Source organism: Alosa pseudoharengus, unplaced genomic scaffold, assembly GCF_046254945.1.
Source record: "Alosa pseudoharengus isolate Yale_2024_CS ecotype anadromous, Long Island Sound unplaced genomic scaffold, YU_APseudo_1.1 YU_APseudo_1.1_scf_3, whole genome shotgun sequence".
Lineage (NCBI taxonomy): Eukaryota > Metazoa > Chordata > Actinopteri > Clupeiformes > Clupeidae > Alosa > Alosa pseudoharengus.
In genome coordinates, this window is record NW_027468718.1 from 34,860,512 (window position 1) to 34,876,188 (window position 15,677).

Genomic DNA, 15,677 nt, shown 5'->3' on the forward strand with positions numbered 1-15,677 from the left:
TATAGCCTTTGGTTGAGCTGTCGGAAGAATGGGATTAATTTTAATGGAACAAAGAGATATCAAACTAGGCTACTGGGCTGTAGACCCAAAGGGACATTTTTGGATTATTGACGAGTCAGACCAAAGGGGCTTCGGAGCAACGCGCAGTCCCCCCTGCAGCGTGCCAGCGAACGGAAAAATGAACAAAACAAACCAATTAAATATCAACTTAAAAAGGCATGTAGTTGTAGCGCGTTTCTTCTGTGAGAGGTGCAGCTCGTGTACGTTGCTGTCCTCAATTTAGTGCTGAAGCGGACAATGCGAATTTACCTAGAATGTTAACTTTGAACTCGTTATATTCAGTAAAGAAGCACAAGTAAAACCATTGTAGGCCTATGTTATAAAAATCTTCTTCATCTATTCTTTTACTCCGCTATATTTAACGTGGAAGTTAGGAAAATCGCCCTTCTGGCTTGTGTCAATATTGCACCGTGCGCGTATGTGTGGTCTACCTGGTGTGCTATACGGCAAGCAACATTGATAGAAAAATACACTTTGCTACCGTTTGTGCACGAAATGTGCACTCGCAAGCATATCTCATGCAATTTCCGTGGTCAGATACAAAGCGGGGAACATAGGACCCTTTTCTACAAAAAGGGTCCTATGTTCCCCGGTCCCATACAAATAGCGGGGAACATAGGACCCGGGGAACATAGGTACGCTCCCGAAAAAATTCAGCACATGGAAACCATGCAAATTGGTTTCCAAAGTAACAAAGTAACACCCGAGTTAGTCAATAGCAGTGAGATTTCTAACTATTTCACCTACTGTACTGGATTTACATTTGATCAATTTAATCATCTCTGCTCTCTTTTCAGAATCCCCATTAATAGCACAGCTGCACAAACAGAAATCCCTTTTACATATAAACGACAAACATTTCATACAAAAAACATGCCCCTGCGAAGCCAGTTCTTGATGGTTTTAATGAAACTGCGCAACAACTTTGACGTAAAAGACCTGGCATTTAAGTTTGAAATAAACGTACAGAGTGTTAGTGTCATTTTCAATGCCTGGGTTAACTACATGTTTCACAGACTTGGGCAGATACAAATTTGGCCCCACAGAGATGTGATTTCAGCCCAGATGCCCGCAGAATTTAAAGAAAGCTTTAGCACAACATTTGCTATACTTGACTGTACAGAGTTAAAAATTGAAAGGCCAACATCCCTCTTGTTACAGAGCCAGAGCTACTCGGATTATAAATCCACAAATACACTCAAAGGGTTGATTGCATGCGATCCACGTGGTTCAGTTATGTTTGTGTCCACGCTATTTACTGGGTCCATATCTGACAGAGAGATTTTCAGGCAGAGCAACATCAAACCCCTACTCTCCAATCTAATTAAGTCAGGCTATCTTCACTTCGGTGACAGCCTAATGGCTAATAAGGGATTTCTGATAGAGAAGGATGTTGAAGACGTTGGCCTAAAGCTGAACATTCCACCTTTCGCAAAGGCCAACACACAAATGGCTGCACCAGATGTGCAAAATACTAAAACCATTGCAAAACACAGAGTACATGTGGAGCGATGCATTGCAAAAATAAAAAAATTCAAGATAGTGGCAGGTAAAATCCCTAATTCCATGATTGGCAGTATAAATCAGATCTGGTGTGTTGTCAGTCTGTTAACTCATTGAGTGCGAAAAACGTTCCTTCCCATGCGTTGAGTAGCTTTTTTTTTAAATTACGAAACTAGACACTCTAATACACCTTATATGTGATTTTGGGAACTCTGTGATGAATAGAAATGAACTATATGACGATCGTGAAACTCATGAAAACGGACAATCTGGACATTTTATCTGGACATTTTATCATAACTCGGTTGCCGCTTTGGGTCGAATCAGTGACGCATGCACGTTAGGTCAAAACCAGGCCATTTTCGTGGGTCTATCATGAGGTGGCAGTCTCGCCAGGTCTCACTGATCACTTCCCGGAATGTTTACACGAGTAAGTAACAGGCAACACTTCATATTTCATGAAAGACGTTTATCTCCTTTTCTAGAAAAAAACAGCGATTTTGATGAAAACTAGCCACTGTTTAGCTTCGGATTTCTCAGGAACGGAGGCGTGTAGAAATACGCGGTTTGCACGCACTGAGAGCTTAAAGTCTCATCTTTTAATCGCGCTATTGTACGTGTTCATAGCTATAACACAGAATATGCTGTGGCTGTACACAAATCATCAGCAATGGTCTAGATTGCTGGCACTCTAGGACAAAGCTCCCGAAAACAGCTTGCCATTCAATGAGTTAACAAACTTTCAGCCTCATATTTTGTCTCAGTAGTCACCTTACCTGGTAGCTCAAAACACTTCCTAAAGGATAGGTGTTCTCCCTCTCAGCTGTCCCTATATCTGTCTGGTTTGTTAAATAACTTATTGGTGTCCCTGCCATTGATTTCATGAGATGATAATCTGCAGATGTTACCTCGAAAATTGTCCTAGAGATGACAGAATGTTTGTCAGGAGAATACAAACAATATTATATATTCATGATATATTCATGTTAGCCTGTTGTTTTTGTTTGTTTGTTTGTTGTTATTTTTAAGAATGTACAGTACTGTAACAATATCCACACAGCCTACTGAGATCAAAGTAAAGGTGTGAGGATAACTCCTGTTTCTAGTGTGTGACTGAGTACATACCTGTTATCAGTGAGTGTACTCACAACTGGTATCCTCTTCCGGTCAGGTTTGGCCTTTGCTGCCACTATGCTGGATACTGGTTGGGGCACCACTTTCTTGCCCCTGGGTTTGTGCCACTCCTGATGCCACCTTTTCAGTTTCAGTACCCTCAACCTGTTTTGCTCTCCAAAAATCTAAAGTGAATATGTCCCACTACATGGGAGCAATATCCAGAAGTTCTGCAGTAGAGAGGGAGAGGACAGATTAATAACAAATAATAAACGCAGAGTAACCTACATTCAGCTACTTGCACCACGGAGATCTGTTAGTTTAGCCTACTATAACATAACTAACAAACTAGATAGACACAACTGGATACTAAACATCGTATTTCAATCGCGTATTCAGCTACACATTAACGTTACGATGATGTTATTAAGTTGCCCTTCACTGTCAAACAATGTGCTAGACGCTAACTAGCTGCATATAGTTGTTGATAACGTTAGCATAATATTTAGCTAAGTCTAAAACGTTTAATTTATCTAATCAGGAATTACACAAGATGGTTCAACTCAGCACAGAAGAGAAAACTACACCTACCCGGCAGTGCAGGAGCAATGTTGATTAATAAATCTGTCACGGTCAGTCTCCACGCAAATGTTGTGGGGCTTCTCATTTTTCTTTTGAGACCGGAATGATTTACCCTCAATTTGTATGTTTCCGCCTCGTTGATAAAAGCGGATATCGTGGATATACCCTTCCATTGCATACTGAAGGCCTTTCTGTCAGCTTCTTGAAGCAATATAACTTGATGCCCAGAAATTATCCAACACACACTGTGGTACTTGGCTGAATGGCATTGGTGTCCCCATGTTGAACACGGGTTCCCTCACACTTTCCCGTCCAAACTTGTCCGAGGTAGCAACAGTAACTATGGGACTGACAATGGGAGGAGGGGCTTGGGATCGGTCAATTATGTTAACCATGCTAACTAGCTACAGTGGGTAGGAGTCATAGTTGATGACAAGTAACAGTTACAATGGCTGAACAGTTAAAAAGTTCAGTAGTTTAAAGGGTTAAATTGTTTAACAGTGAAATATTGTAGTGAGGACTTTTATTTTGAAACAGTTTTTGGCAGAGGAAACAGTTGAACAGGATGTGTAGTCTTAATAGGGCCAGTTTGTATGCTTAAAGCTGAGACTGGCAGTTGATCCAGGTGGCCTGAGACTGGCAGTTGATCCAGGTGGCCTGAACACCTGCCATAGGATTCTAATTGCTGTGATGTCATAAAGGCCCAATGTTAAGTCAATGGGGAAATTTTGAGTAGTTTTTAATTAATAGTTTAAAAAGTATAAAAGTTACAAAGTTGAAAAATACAAAGCCCACATGTCCTAAGTAAGACCTACGCAACATAGTTTGAATGAAGTTTCTATGTTAAACGGTTGAAGCTGCATTAACTGCGTTAGAAGAATAAGAAGAAGCCTAGGAAGAACAGTACAGTGCATTTTCATGCACTGTAATAAGTTACTATGCTAACTAACATGTTAACAATGTTAAAATGCTAACTATGCTAACCATATGACTTAGCTAAGAAGAAGAAGAAGAAGAAGAAGAAGAAGATTTGGAAGAACAGTACAGTGCATTTTCATGCACTATAATAATAATAATAATAAGAAGAAGCCTAGGAAGAACAGTACAGTGCATTTTCATGCACTGTAACTAGAAAAGCATTTCCTGAAGGAAATACAGTGCATGAAAATGCAAAAAAATATGATGTAAAATATCATACAGAGTAAAAACAAAAACTAGAAAAGCATTTCCTGAAGGAAATATAGTGCATGAAAATGCAAAAATATGATGAGTTTATATGGTTAAATTATTTGCTTGGTAGATAAGGTTTAATATAGTTGGAATGACTGAACAGTTAAATAGGTTGATAATTGAAATGGTTAAATTATTTAGGCAGATAGTTGACAATAACTAACAGTTGGAATGGCTCCAATGTTTGCTAATAGTTATGCTAACTATGTTAACAAAGATAATAATGTTAACCAAGTTACTATGCTAACTAGCATGCTAACAATGTTAAAATGTTAACTATGCTAACCATAAGACTTAGCTAACCTAGCTAATCATTTTTATAAGTTATGACAACTATGCTAATTAGCATGCCAATATGCTAATTATGTTAACAATGTGACTTAGTTAACTTCGCTAATCAGTTTTAACAGTTATGCTAACTATGCTAACTAACATGTTAGCATGCTAACTATGTTAACCATGTGACTTAGCTAACTTTGCTAATCATTTTTAGCAGTTATGCTAACTATGCTAACTAGCATGCTAACATGCTAGCATACTAACTATGTTAACCATGTGACTTAGCTAACTTAGCTAATTATTTTCAGCAGTTTTGCTAAAAATGCTAACTAGCATGTTAACATGCTAGCATGTTAACTATGTAAACCATGTTACTTAGCTAACTAGCTACAGTGTGTATGAGTCATAGTTGATGACAAGTAACAGTTACAATGGCTGAACAGTTAAAAAGTTCAGTAGTTTAAAGGGTTAAATTGTTTAACAGTGAAATATTGTAGTGAGGACTTTTATTTTGAAACAGTTTTTGGCAGAGGAAGCAGTTGGACAGGATGTGTAGTCTTAATAGGGCCAGTTTGTATGCCTAAAGCCTGAGACTGGCAGTTGATGCAGGAGGCCCGAACACCTGCCATAGGATTCTAATTGCTTAACGGCTCTATTGTGATGTCATCAGCCCATGTTAAGTCTATGGGGAAATGTTGAAGTTTTTAATTAATAGTTTAAAAAGTATAAAAGTTACAAAGTTGAAAAATACATAGCACCCATGTCCTAAGTAAGACCTACGCAACGCAGTTTCAATGAAGTTTCTATGTTAAACGGTTGAAGCTGCATTAAATGCGTTAGAAGAAGAAGAAGAAGCAGAAGAAGAAAAAGCCTTGGAAGAACAGTACAGTGCATTTTCCTGCACTGTAACTAGAAAAGCATTTCCTGAAGGAAATACAGTGCATGAAAATGTAAAAATATGATGTAAAATATTGACGATAACTGACAGTTGGAATGGCTCTAATGTTTGCTAGCAGTTATGCTAATTATGTTAACAAAGATAATAATGCTAACCAAGTTACTATGCTATGCTAACTAACATGCTAACAATGTTAAAATATTAACTTTGCTAACCATGTGACTAAGTTAAACTAGCTAAATATGCTAACTAGCATGTTAGCATGCTAACCATATGACTTAGCTAACTTAGCTAATCATTTCTAGCTGTTTTGCTAAAAATGCTAACTAGCATGCTAACATGCTAGCATGCTAACTATGCTAACCATGTTACTTAGCTAACTTAGCTAATCATTTTTAGCAGTTTTGCTAAAAATGCTAACTAGCATGCTAACATGCTAGCATGCTAACTACGTAACCATGTTACTTAGCTAACTTAGCTAATCATTTTTAGCAGTTTTGCTAAAAATGTTAGCAATGCTAACTATGCTAACTAGCTACAGTGGGTAGGAGTCATAGTTGATGACAAGTAACAGTTAACAATGGCTGAACAGTTAAAAAGTTCAGTAGTTTAAAGGGTTAAATTGTTTAACAGTGAAATATTGTAGTGAGGACTTTTATTTTGAAACAGTTTTTGGCAGAGGAAGCAGTTGAACAGGATGTGTAGTCTTAATAGAGCCAGTTTGTATGCTTAAAGCCTGAAACTGGCAGTTGATCCAGGTGGCCTGAACACCTGCCACTGTATGGATTGGGGGATCTTCACACACCATTTCTGAAATGTACATGGAGAGAAATAATTAGTGATTATTTTAGGGTGGAAAGTTGAGGATCATGTTGTTCTCTTGTTTTGTTTTTAGATGCCTCTACTCAGCCTGCCTGCAACTGACCAAGAGGATATTCTATGTAGTGCTGTAAACATCCCAATGCCCCTGGCCCCTGACATAAGAACGCCAACACTTCGGAGCAATCTAAATTTCACACTGGAGCACGCCACGCACATACAGAAACTCACTACTAGTCAAGCAGACTCAGAACTTTGGCACACAGAACGTTTGGGGCGAATAACAGCTTCAAAATTTGGGGAAGTCATTAAAAAGAAAAAAGTCTCACAGACTTTCCTTGATTCCATTTACAGGCCTAAAAAATTTTCATCTGTTCAGACTCGGTATGGTATTAACAACGAAACAGTAGCTAGAGAGGAATACCATAGAATGTATCCAGAGAGGCATACACATAAATGTGGCCTTCTACTCCAGCCTAGCCTCCCTTTTCTAGGAGCCACACCAGATGGCATAGTTTGTGACAAAGAGCAGAGTGGACTGCTTGAAATAAAGTGTCCATATAGTGCTAGAGACATGACTGTGATGGAGGCAGCATCCACTATTAACCATTTTCATCTGATGAGAAAGGGAGAGTCTATCAGTGTATCTGAAAATCACAACACTTATTACCAAATACAGGGCCAACTTCTGATGTCTGGTCTCAACTTTTGTGATCTAGTTGTTTATACCAGAAAAGAAACGAGTGTGACTAGAGTACATCGAGACAATGACTTCATTAATGAAATGATTGTACAGCTCAGCCAGTTTCACAGCAAACATGGTGGTAATGTGTTTGTGTAACATGTAAATAGTTGAAGGCATTTCATTTTAAAATATGACCTAATTTATAATCTAATCTCTTTATTTGTTATTGCTGCTCTGATTTTAGCAATAAACTCACCTTTGTTTCGTAATCCTGGGTCTTTATGGAAGAATATTAGACTCAAAAGTTTTGTACGTGTGTATCACGTTTTGAAACTGTAGAAATTATTTGTAACTGTAAAAAAGATCTGTACAAGTAATTGTCAATATCACAAATATGCCCTACAGTTACAAATCTATTCTACGGGTACGGATCGGTTTTACAGCTACAAATCATCCTACAGTTAAAAATATTTTACAATTACAAATATATTCTACAATTACACATCAATATTCTACGCACAAAAAGCTGCTCTATAGTTCTAAATCTTTTCTACAGGTGTACAGACTTTTGCACCACCTTAGGGATGAGAAGTGTCTCATATGTATTGTGTGTGTGTGTGTAACAGGATTTGTAACTGTAAAAATGATTTGTGATTTAACAAAAAAATAACACGAACAATTTTAAGTACTCATATGTCGTTCACTTACAAATATATTCCACAGGTATGAAATATTCCACAGTTGCTGTCTTTCAATTACGAAACTATTCTGCCATTACAAATCTCTGCTGCTCGCACAAGTATTTTCTACAAGTATACAAATCTTTTTGAGACTGTTCTGGCGCTTCCTGTTGAATAGCCAATGGCAATCCTCAGGTTTGGCTAGCCAACCATGAATCTCAGTTCACTAACCAATCACAGAGCAGGAGCAGCGCCGTCGTCGTGGCTAGTTGTGTGGATGCAACCAAACTTGGAGTCTACGCTTGGAGCACGCTAGCAGAGAATGTCTAATAAAGGAACGGGCTCCAATGCTAGTTTCCTATATTCCTTGAGGTACATTGATAGTTACAGCCAGTGTACCTGATACACGGGGCAAGTCGTTAACAAAATGTTTCCCCTCTCTATCGGCAGTTATCTTTCTGGCTGTTCTAGGTAGTTAAGTTATCAATTTATTTACATTTCAAATGGGCGACTTCAGCTATGTTAATTTAACCTGGCCCTAGCCAGATGAATGTCGTTCCGCTTAGCTCCGCCTAGCTTCACTCACATCCATCTGGAACCTCTTCCATTGAGAGTGATTTCTCCAACCAACTTTATGGTTTAGCCAATCAGGACGCAGGGCGGGAGTTTCATAGATGTGACATAGCGTAGAAGCGACTGTGAGACTGTTATCAGCGTCACGGGTTGGCCTCGATGAGAGTGGTTGAAGTAGCACGTCAATAGATGACGGACAAGTGGCTTATTCAATCATATGCAAGCATTCTGAAGCAACACTTCAATGGATCGGTTCCAGATGGATGAGTGGAGCTAGGCGGAGCGAAATTCATCTGGCTAGGGCCAGGTTAATGTTAATTAGTCATCGTTTTACATTTCTGATGGTTTGTTAACTTTGATAATTTGCCAACTGTACCTGTGCAGATAAGCTACTACAAATACAATCATGCTTTTCCAGAATGCTCTCTTTCTACATAGTGTTTCAGTGTGCATGTAAATATGCATCGTTGTTTTTGTCTATTCATGTAGCCTAAGCCAGTGTTTCTCAAATTGTGGTTCGCGAGCAGGCATGCTAAAATATAAAAGGCCTATAGATGATGTGTTTGCAATGTTGAACAACTTTTATGTAAATCCAAACAGTTCTGTAACACTGCCTATGTAAGCTACGCCAGTTTAAATCATGAATCCTCTGACAATAAGCAAGGTAATAAGCAATGAGAAGGCCTACTATTTTTTTGTTTAGCTAGGTGGTCTGTGAGGTTTTTTTATTTATTGGTTAAGTGGTCCTTGTTCTGAAAAAGTTTGAGAAACACTGATGTAATATCAAGGGCCTTCAAGATCACTCCACTAGATCACTGGACCATTATCTACATCAGCATGGAGAACATGTAGCCTACCACTGAATAGAAAATACATCTCCTTCCCTCCTATATTTGTTCTTTAAAATGTGTTTCTTAGGTCTATTGTATTCTAGTCTTTGAACACCATTATTGTAGACTTCTCCCCTGTCCTGTCTGATAAATTTAAAATTGCATTTTTAAATATTATTCCCTAATGCTGGGATATGTGAACTTTAATAAATAATTTTATTCATTAGGCTTAAGTTTTTATCCAAAGCAACTTAGACATCAATTCTTACCAGAGCCAGTTTCTCAGAGCAAGTTGGGGATAGGTGCCTTGTGGCAGCTGAGAAACAAAATCACAACTTTTCTGGCTACTGCATATGGTGCACATATTGTAGTTAAATATACAACTAGGAAAAATAGCAATCGTCATACAGTTTCTCATTGCATAGTTTATTCATTGAACAACTGGAACTCTGGTCACCGTCTGAAACACTAAAATTGTTGACTATACTGCATTGAACTTGCAGAAAACAACGCTAGATCAAGCCAAAACCATAATTGCTTTATTTCAGCGCTGCATTCATAGCTTCTTTGAAGGCGTCATACATTCTTGTCCCTAGGGGGAGTTTCAAAGTACAGTCGGCATTGCCCCTGCCAACAGACCATCCCGTCTAGAAGACCACCAGGTCTTTCAATGTCTCTAAAGAACCTGTAAGAATTAAAAAACAATATCAGAAAATATTTTTAGTACTAGTTTGTTTGTTATACAATGCTAGCCTGGTTAGCGCTTCGGACTTGTAACTGGAGGGTTGCCGGTTTGAGTCCCGACCAGTAGGCACGACTGAAGTGCCCTTGACCAGGCACCTAACCCCTCACTGTTCCCCGAGCGCCGCTGTTGTTGCAGGCAGCTCACTGCCTGGATTAGTGTGTGCTTCACCTCACTGTGTGCTGAGTGTGTTTCACTAATTCACAGATTGGGATACATGCATAGACCAAATTTCCCTCAAGGTATCAAAAGAGTATATATACTTATACTATATACTTATAATACCACAAGAAAATAATATTTGTGATTTACTGAACAAAGTTATAACATTTCATACATCTGTGATTCCTGGGAGATAACAAATGTGGAGGGCACTGTAAGCTATATTACTGAATACAGTGTATGGCAAATGTAGTCATCACAATCACAAAAAATACTTTTTCAGTCTGCGAGTGGTTCAAGTACAGACCGCTCATCAAATCCAAATCACTCTGATCAGCCAGGTTTCAAAATCTGGGGGGGGGGGGGGGGGGATCTTAGGATCGTAGGCTGTTGACACGGCATGAGTCTTCCATTTCATCTTCGTCAACCTCCGCCTCATCTGGTCAAACCACTCTTTTCAAAATCATCTGCAACAAAAACAGTGCGCCCTGTTTGGAATACTATTGTGCACTGTACCATAGTCATGATGTACTTTATTCTGTCAGTTGTTTTCCTCCATTTACAAATTTACCTTTGCAAAAAGAATGTGAGAGGATGTGTCATGCTTGCCATGTTTAAATGGCCATACTTGAACATTAATACCTTAGGATCCATCAGAGATGAGGCACCTCGTGGGAACAGAACTCTAGCCAGTTCTGGCCGTTCTGTTATCATTGGGAGCACCCCAGTATCCTGTAGCCCTCTTTTAAGGCCTGCTTTTCCCGTCTGCCTATGACCTGTTAAACGTATCATAACAACAATATTTTAACCTTATGAAGAACACATTGGAACACCTACCCTCCTTCCCCCAACATTCTAAATCCCATATTGCTATGTAGCATAGTTATGTTATACACCATTTGGAAGCTTGGACACTTGGGAATCCATACATCATAACCTTTTTCATGTCATCTGTATAGTGCTTTTGATTTTACTCATTTTGAGTAGGCCTAAACTATTCGCCAAAGGCCATCATCTCTGGCCCCAGGTTGATAAAAACAAAAGCAAGCTCTGATTTAGCCTAGTCTACTGTATGACTTCAACAAGGTGATCTTCAGTTTCGTTCTGCTTACAGTATCTCACTGCCACTGCAACGCCTTTGAATGCACTCCCCTGCCCTGTTTACAAATGCTACAGTGGACTTAAACTGCCACCTTGTGGCGATAAGTTGTAATACATTTCACACAGCTGCATGAATCACAGAAAGCGCGAAAGAAATGGCCACTTCTGAATGGGACCCACTATATGTGGTAACAGTCAATATTTTTTTTTCAAATGTGCTTCATAAACATACAATTCTGCACTGTGAAAACAAAAAACATCTGAATTATACTTCTCCCTTCACCCAAATACAATAAAGAAGGTGAAAGGAAGTTATTAAGCCTTAATGGTGCTTCCTAAAGGGGGTATTGTCAAACCTGCTACTAAAATTACAGCATGAAGAAAGTCAAGGACATGCATGCCAGCTTCCACTCATCCCAGTATTAGATGACTGGTCTTAAATGAAAATGTATTGGCTGTGTTATTTCTTTTTTTGTGGGATGTCCAATTTATATGTAGAAATGCACATTTCCAAAGGTGACTTAGTATGTTGTCGTAAAAGAGGCTCTCCTTTTGATTTTGCACTGCCAATGTGTCTCTTGTGAGAAAAATAGTGAGGATTACTGGTGTAGGTCCATGATTTATTTTATAATTAATTAATGATTATAAGCATGAGGCTCTGCCGTCTCCTCTTTTGTTTTTAATATATATAAATCAACACTTAATACTATTTTTACAGTACAAAAAAACTGTATTCTGGTATCTAATAGTTTGTGAGGGGAAAATATGTAAAAACTGTCAGTGAAGTTTATTTTAGCAGGACAGCAGGACTCAATGGCACCTTCTGAAAGTATTCTGAAAACAGGGGTAATGTTTGTACTTATTTTGCACAAAAAACAAACAGACTTTGCTTACCTCTTCTGGAAATGGCATGTGAGTACTCAGTAAACTAGGCTCAACTGGTACAGAGGAACTCTAAATAGTCCAGGTCCAGAGGCTGCCTTTAAAGAGCCTGTTCCAGTCTGGTTTTCAGCCTCTCTAATAACCTGCCAGTGTAGAGAGTAACTATAAATTTATCATAGATAATGACCTATCACTGACAGGAACCAACAAAAACGTTTGAAAATAAACTGACTTTTTAAGATAGAATAGTAGTGATTTCTCTTTAACTTTTACAAAATATAAAACATACACATCCGAGGATGTTGTTTTAAGTAGGAATACTGCCGTCAACAAGTTCAAAAGGTATGCTTTTTGAAACTCACATCGGGCGGCGACCTATTTTCATAGACAGTAAAATATATTTTATGACCCACCTGTGCTTCAGAAGGAGGCAGCAACTGGGGATCCATAAGAAACTGCTTACACAGAAGAAATAGATACATAGACAGATTAATATAATTGTCTACCAATGCCCAGCACTGTATTTCTGTATTATTTATTTTGTACCTTATGATCAGTCATAAAGAACCATCAGAAAATGCCAATATAGCCTAGCTGATGTTGACACCAGTTGGTACGTTTTGTCACACATATCAATGGATACTTATTATTAACTTATAACTAACTCCAGAGCAATCTGTTGAGCATCAAACCTACTACGGTTTTTCTGCAGTAAAGAGTTTCTGTTGCCTACTATAAGAGTTCGTCAAGTCCGAAGTAGCACCTCACAATCTGGAGGTAGACCTGGCATACGAGGCCTAATGGTTAGCACACCTCTTGATAATAATGCTAGCCGCCTGCCTCGTTTTGCTGAGCCTACCTTATGACCAACTGACAAACTCCCTTAAAACTTTGACCGAATTTGTTACAAACTTGAAACAAAATGACTTCAAAAGTATGTTGAGTGTTGTTATTTATTTCCATCCACACACTACATTTCCGTTCGCACTTGTATGCTGCTTAAACTGACATTGCTATTCTACATTGAGATTGAGTGGGATTTGGCTAACTAGCGGTATCTTGCTATATATAATAGTTATTTGTCTGTTGCCCACATTAGTTGCCATTGATTGATCTCACCTCGTTGCCCCGTATATCAGGTACACTGGCTGTATTAACAAGGAATAGTGGACATAGAACATGTCTGTGTGGTGTAGGCTACCAACATACCTCAAGGAATACAGGAAAATAGCGTGCTCCAAGCATAGATTCCAGGTTTGGTTGCACCCACAGACAACGACGGCGCTGCTCCTGCTCTGTGATTGGTTAGTGAACTGAGATTCATGGTTGGCTAGCCAAACCTGAGGATCGCCATTGGCTATTCAACAGGAAGCGCCAGATCAGTCTCAAAAAGATTTGTATACTTGTAGAAAATACTTGTGCGAGCAGCAGAGATTTGTAATGGCAGAATAGTTTCATAATTGAAAGACAGCAACTGTGGAATATTTTATACTTGTAAGTGAACGACATATGAGTAATACTTAAAATTGTTCGTGTTATTTTTTTGTTAAATCACAAATCATTTTTACAGTTACAAATCCTGTTACACACACACACAATACATATGAGACACTTCTCATCCCTAAGGTGGTGCAAAAGTCTGTACACCTGTAGAAAAGATTTGTAACTGTAGAGCAGCTTTTTGTGCGTAGAATATTGATGTGTAATTGTAGAATATATTTGTAATTGTAAAATATTTTTAACTGTAGGATCCGATCCGTACCCGTAGAATAGATTTGTAACTGTAGGGCATATTTGTGATATTGACAATTACTTGTACAGATCATTTTTACAGTTACAAATAATGTCTACAGTTTCAAAACGTGATACACACGTACAAAACTTTTGAGTCTAATATTCTTCCATAGGTCTTCCTTTCTCCTTTCTTGTCTACAAACACATAACAAATGTAAAATTAGATGTATCAGTGAGTGTATAATATCAGTTGACTACTAATGTCATCTTAACTAATAGATAGGTAAATCATTTTGATGTCTATTTTACTTGCCTTTCGGATGGGGGAGATCTGCATGGTTTAGGGGGCTTGCTGGGATTCAGTGCATCTCGTGGATTAGGGAAGGTAGGTGTAGGGCCTCCATCTACAAAATGCTAGAATAAAATAAAACGTGTTACATTACGATTTTACCTCCCAGTGTAAGCTCTTCAACAGATCAGAGAACAGTGTTTTCCTTTATGGCTAATTATTCTTCCGTTGTGTTGTTGATGTCAGCAGCCTGATTTTCCAAAACACCTGCGTTAGCATTACAATAGAAAGCTGAAGTTTATGAAGTTACGTTACGGCAGAGACTTTATTCTTGCGCTACTAGTTAGCTAGTTTGCTAACGTTAGTTTCGCGACGTCAGAGGCTACAATGTTACATTGAGTGTTTGAAGACTTCGTGAAAACTTCTACAACTATATAAACGAAAACTTAGTTGTAACAATAAGAGACCAATGTATATCGTAGCAGAAACAATATATTATATCACATGACATGTAAATGTAGTAGGTTTATCTCTTACCTTTGAACAGATGTAGGTGTCCCTCGAAATGATTTCAATGTTTAGCTGATGGTGAGGTCTCCCACACAACTTTATCCATACTTTACAAATTTGAAGTTTTGTTTTAGGTTTTGGAAAAGGAATGAATGTCACTCCTTTGACGCGGTCAGGGTATCGAGAATCGCTTTTACACGTCCCCCAAACACATCTCTTAACCATTGCTGACTGAAGAGAATTTTAGATTTGATGAAACTAGAAGGTAGAAAGTTGTCCGAGGTTCGTACAGACTCCATTGTGACATAGCAAAAAGGGGCGGGGCTTGGGATCGGTCAATTAGCATGATAGCATTGCTAACATTGTTAGCATTTTTATCAAAACAGCTAGTTAGCATAGTTAGCATAAATGCTAAAACTAATTAGCTAGGTTAACATTATTATCTTTGATAACATAGTTAGCATAACTGCTAGCAAACATTAGAGCCATTCCAACTGTCAGTTATCGTCAATTATCTACTAAATAATTTAACCATTTAAATTATCCACTTATTTAACCGTTCAATCATTCCAACTATATTAAACCTTATCTACCAAGCAAATCATTTAACTCTATAAACTATCCACCTATTTAACTGTTCAGTCATTCCAACTATATTAAACCTCATCTACCTAGCAACCAATATAGTTTGTTTTTACTCTGTATGATATTTTACATCATATTTTTTGCATTTTCATGCACTGTATTTCCTTCAGGAAATGCTTTTCTAGTTACAGTGCATGAAAATGCACTGTACTGTTCTTCCAAAGTTTCTTATTACAGTGCATGAAAATGCACTGTACTGTTCTTCCTAGGCTTCTTCTTCTTATTCTTCTTCTCCTAAGCAATTAGAATCCTATGGCAGGTGTTCCGGCCACCTGCATCAACTGCCAGTCTCAGGCTTTAAGCATACAAACTGCCTCTATTAAGACTACACATCCTGTTCAACTGCTTCCTCTAGCTACA

The 15,677-nt window shown here is 38.3% G+C and overlaps 1 long non-coding RNA gene across 1 annotated transcript; it reads right to left on the reverse strand.

Moving 5' to 3' along the window:
• Positions 1–10,515: 10,515 nt before the first annotated feature.
• LOC143099747 (uncharacterized) lies at positions 10,516–13,398 on the reverse strand. Its single transcript, XR_012981733.1, has 5 exons — positions 13,349–13,398; positions 12,553–12,594; positions 12,152–12,282; positions 10,799–10,932; positions 10,516–10,623 (listed from the first exon to the last, which is right to left on the reverse strand). It is a non-coding gene; the product is annotated as an uncharacterized LOC143099747 (long non-coding RNA).
• Positions 13,399–15,677: the final 2,279 nt, after the last annotated feature.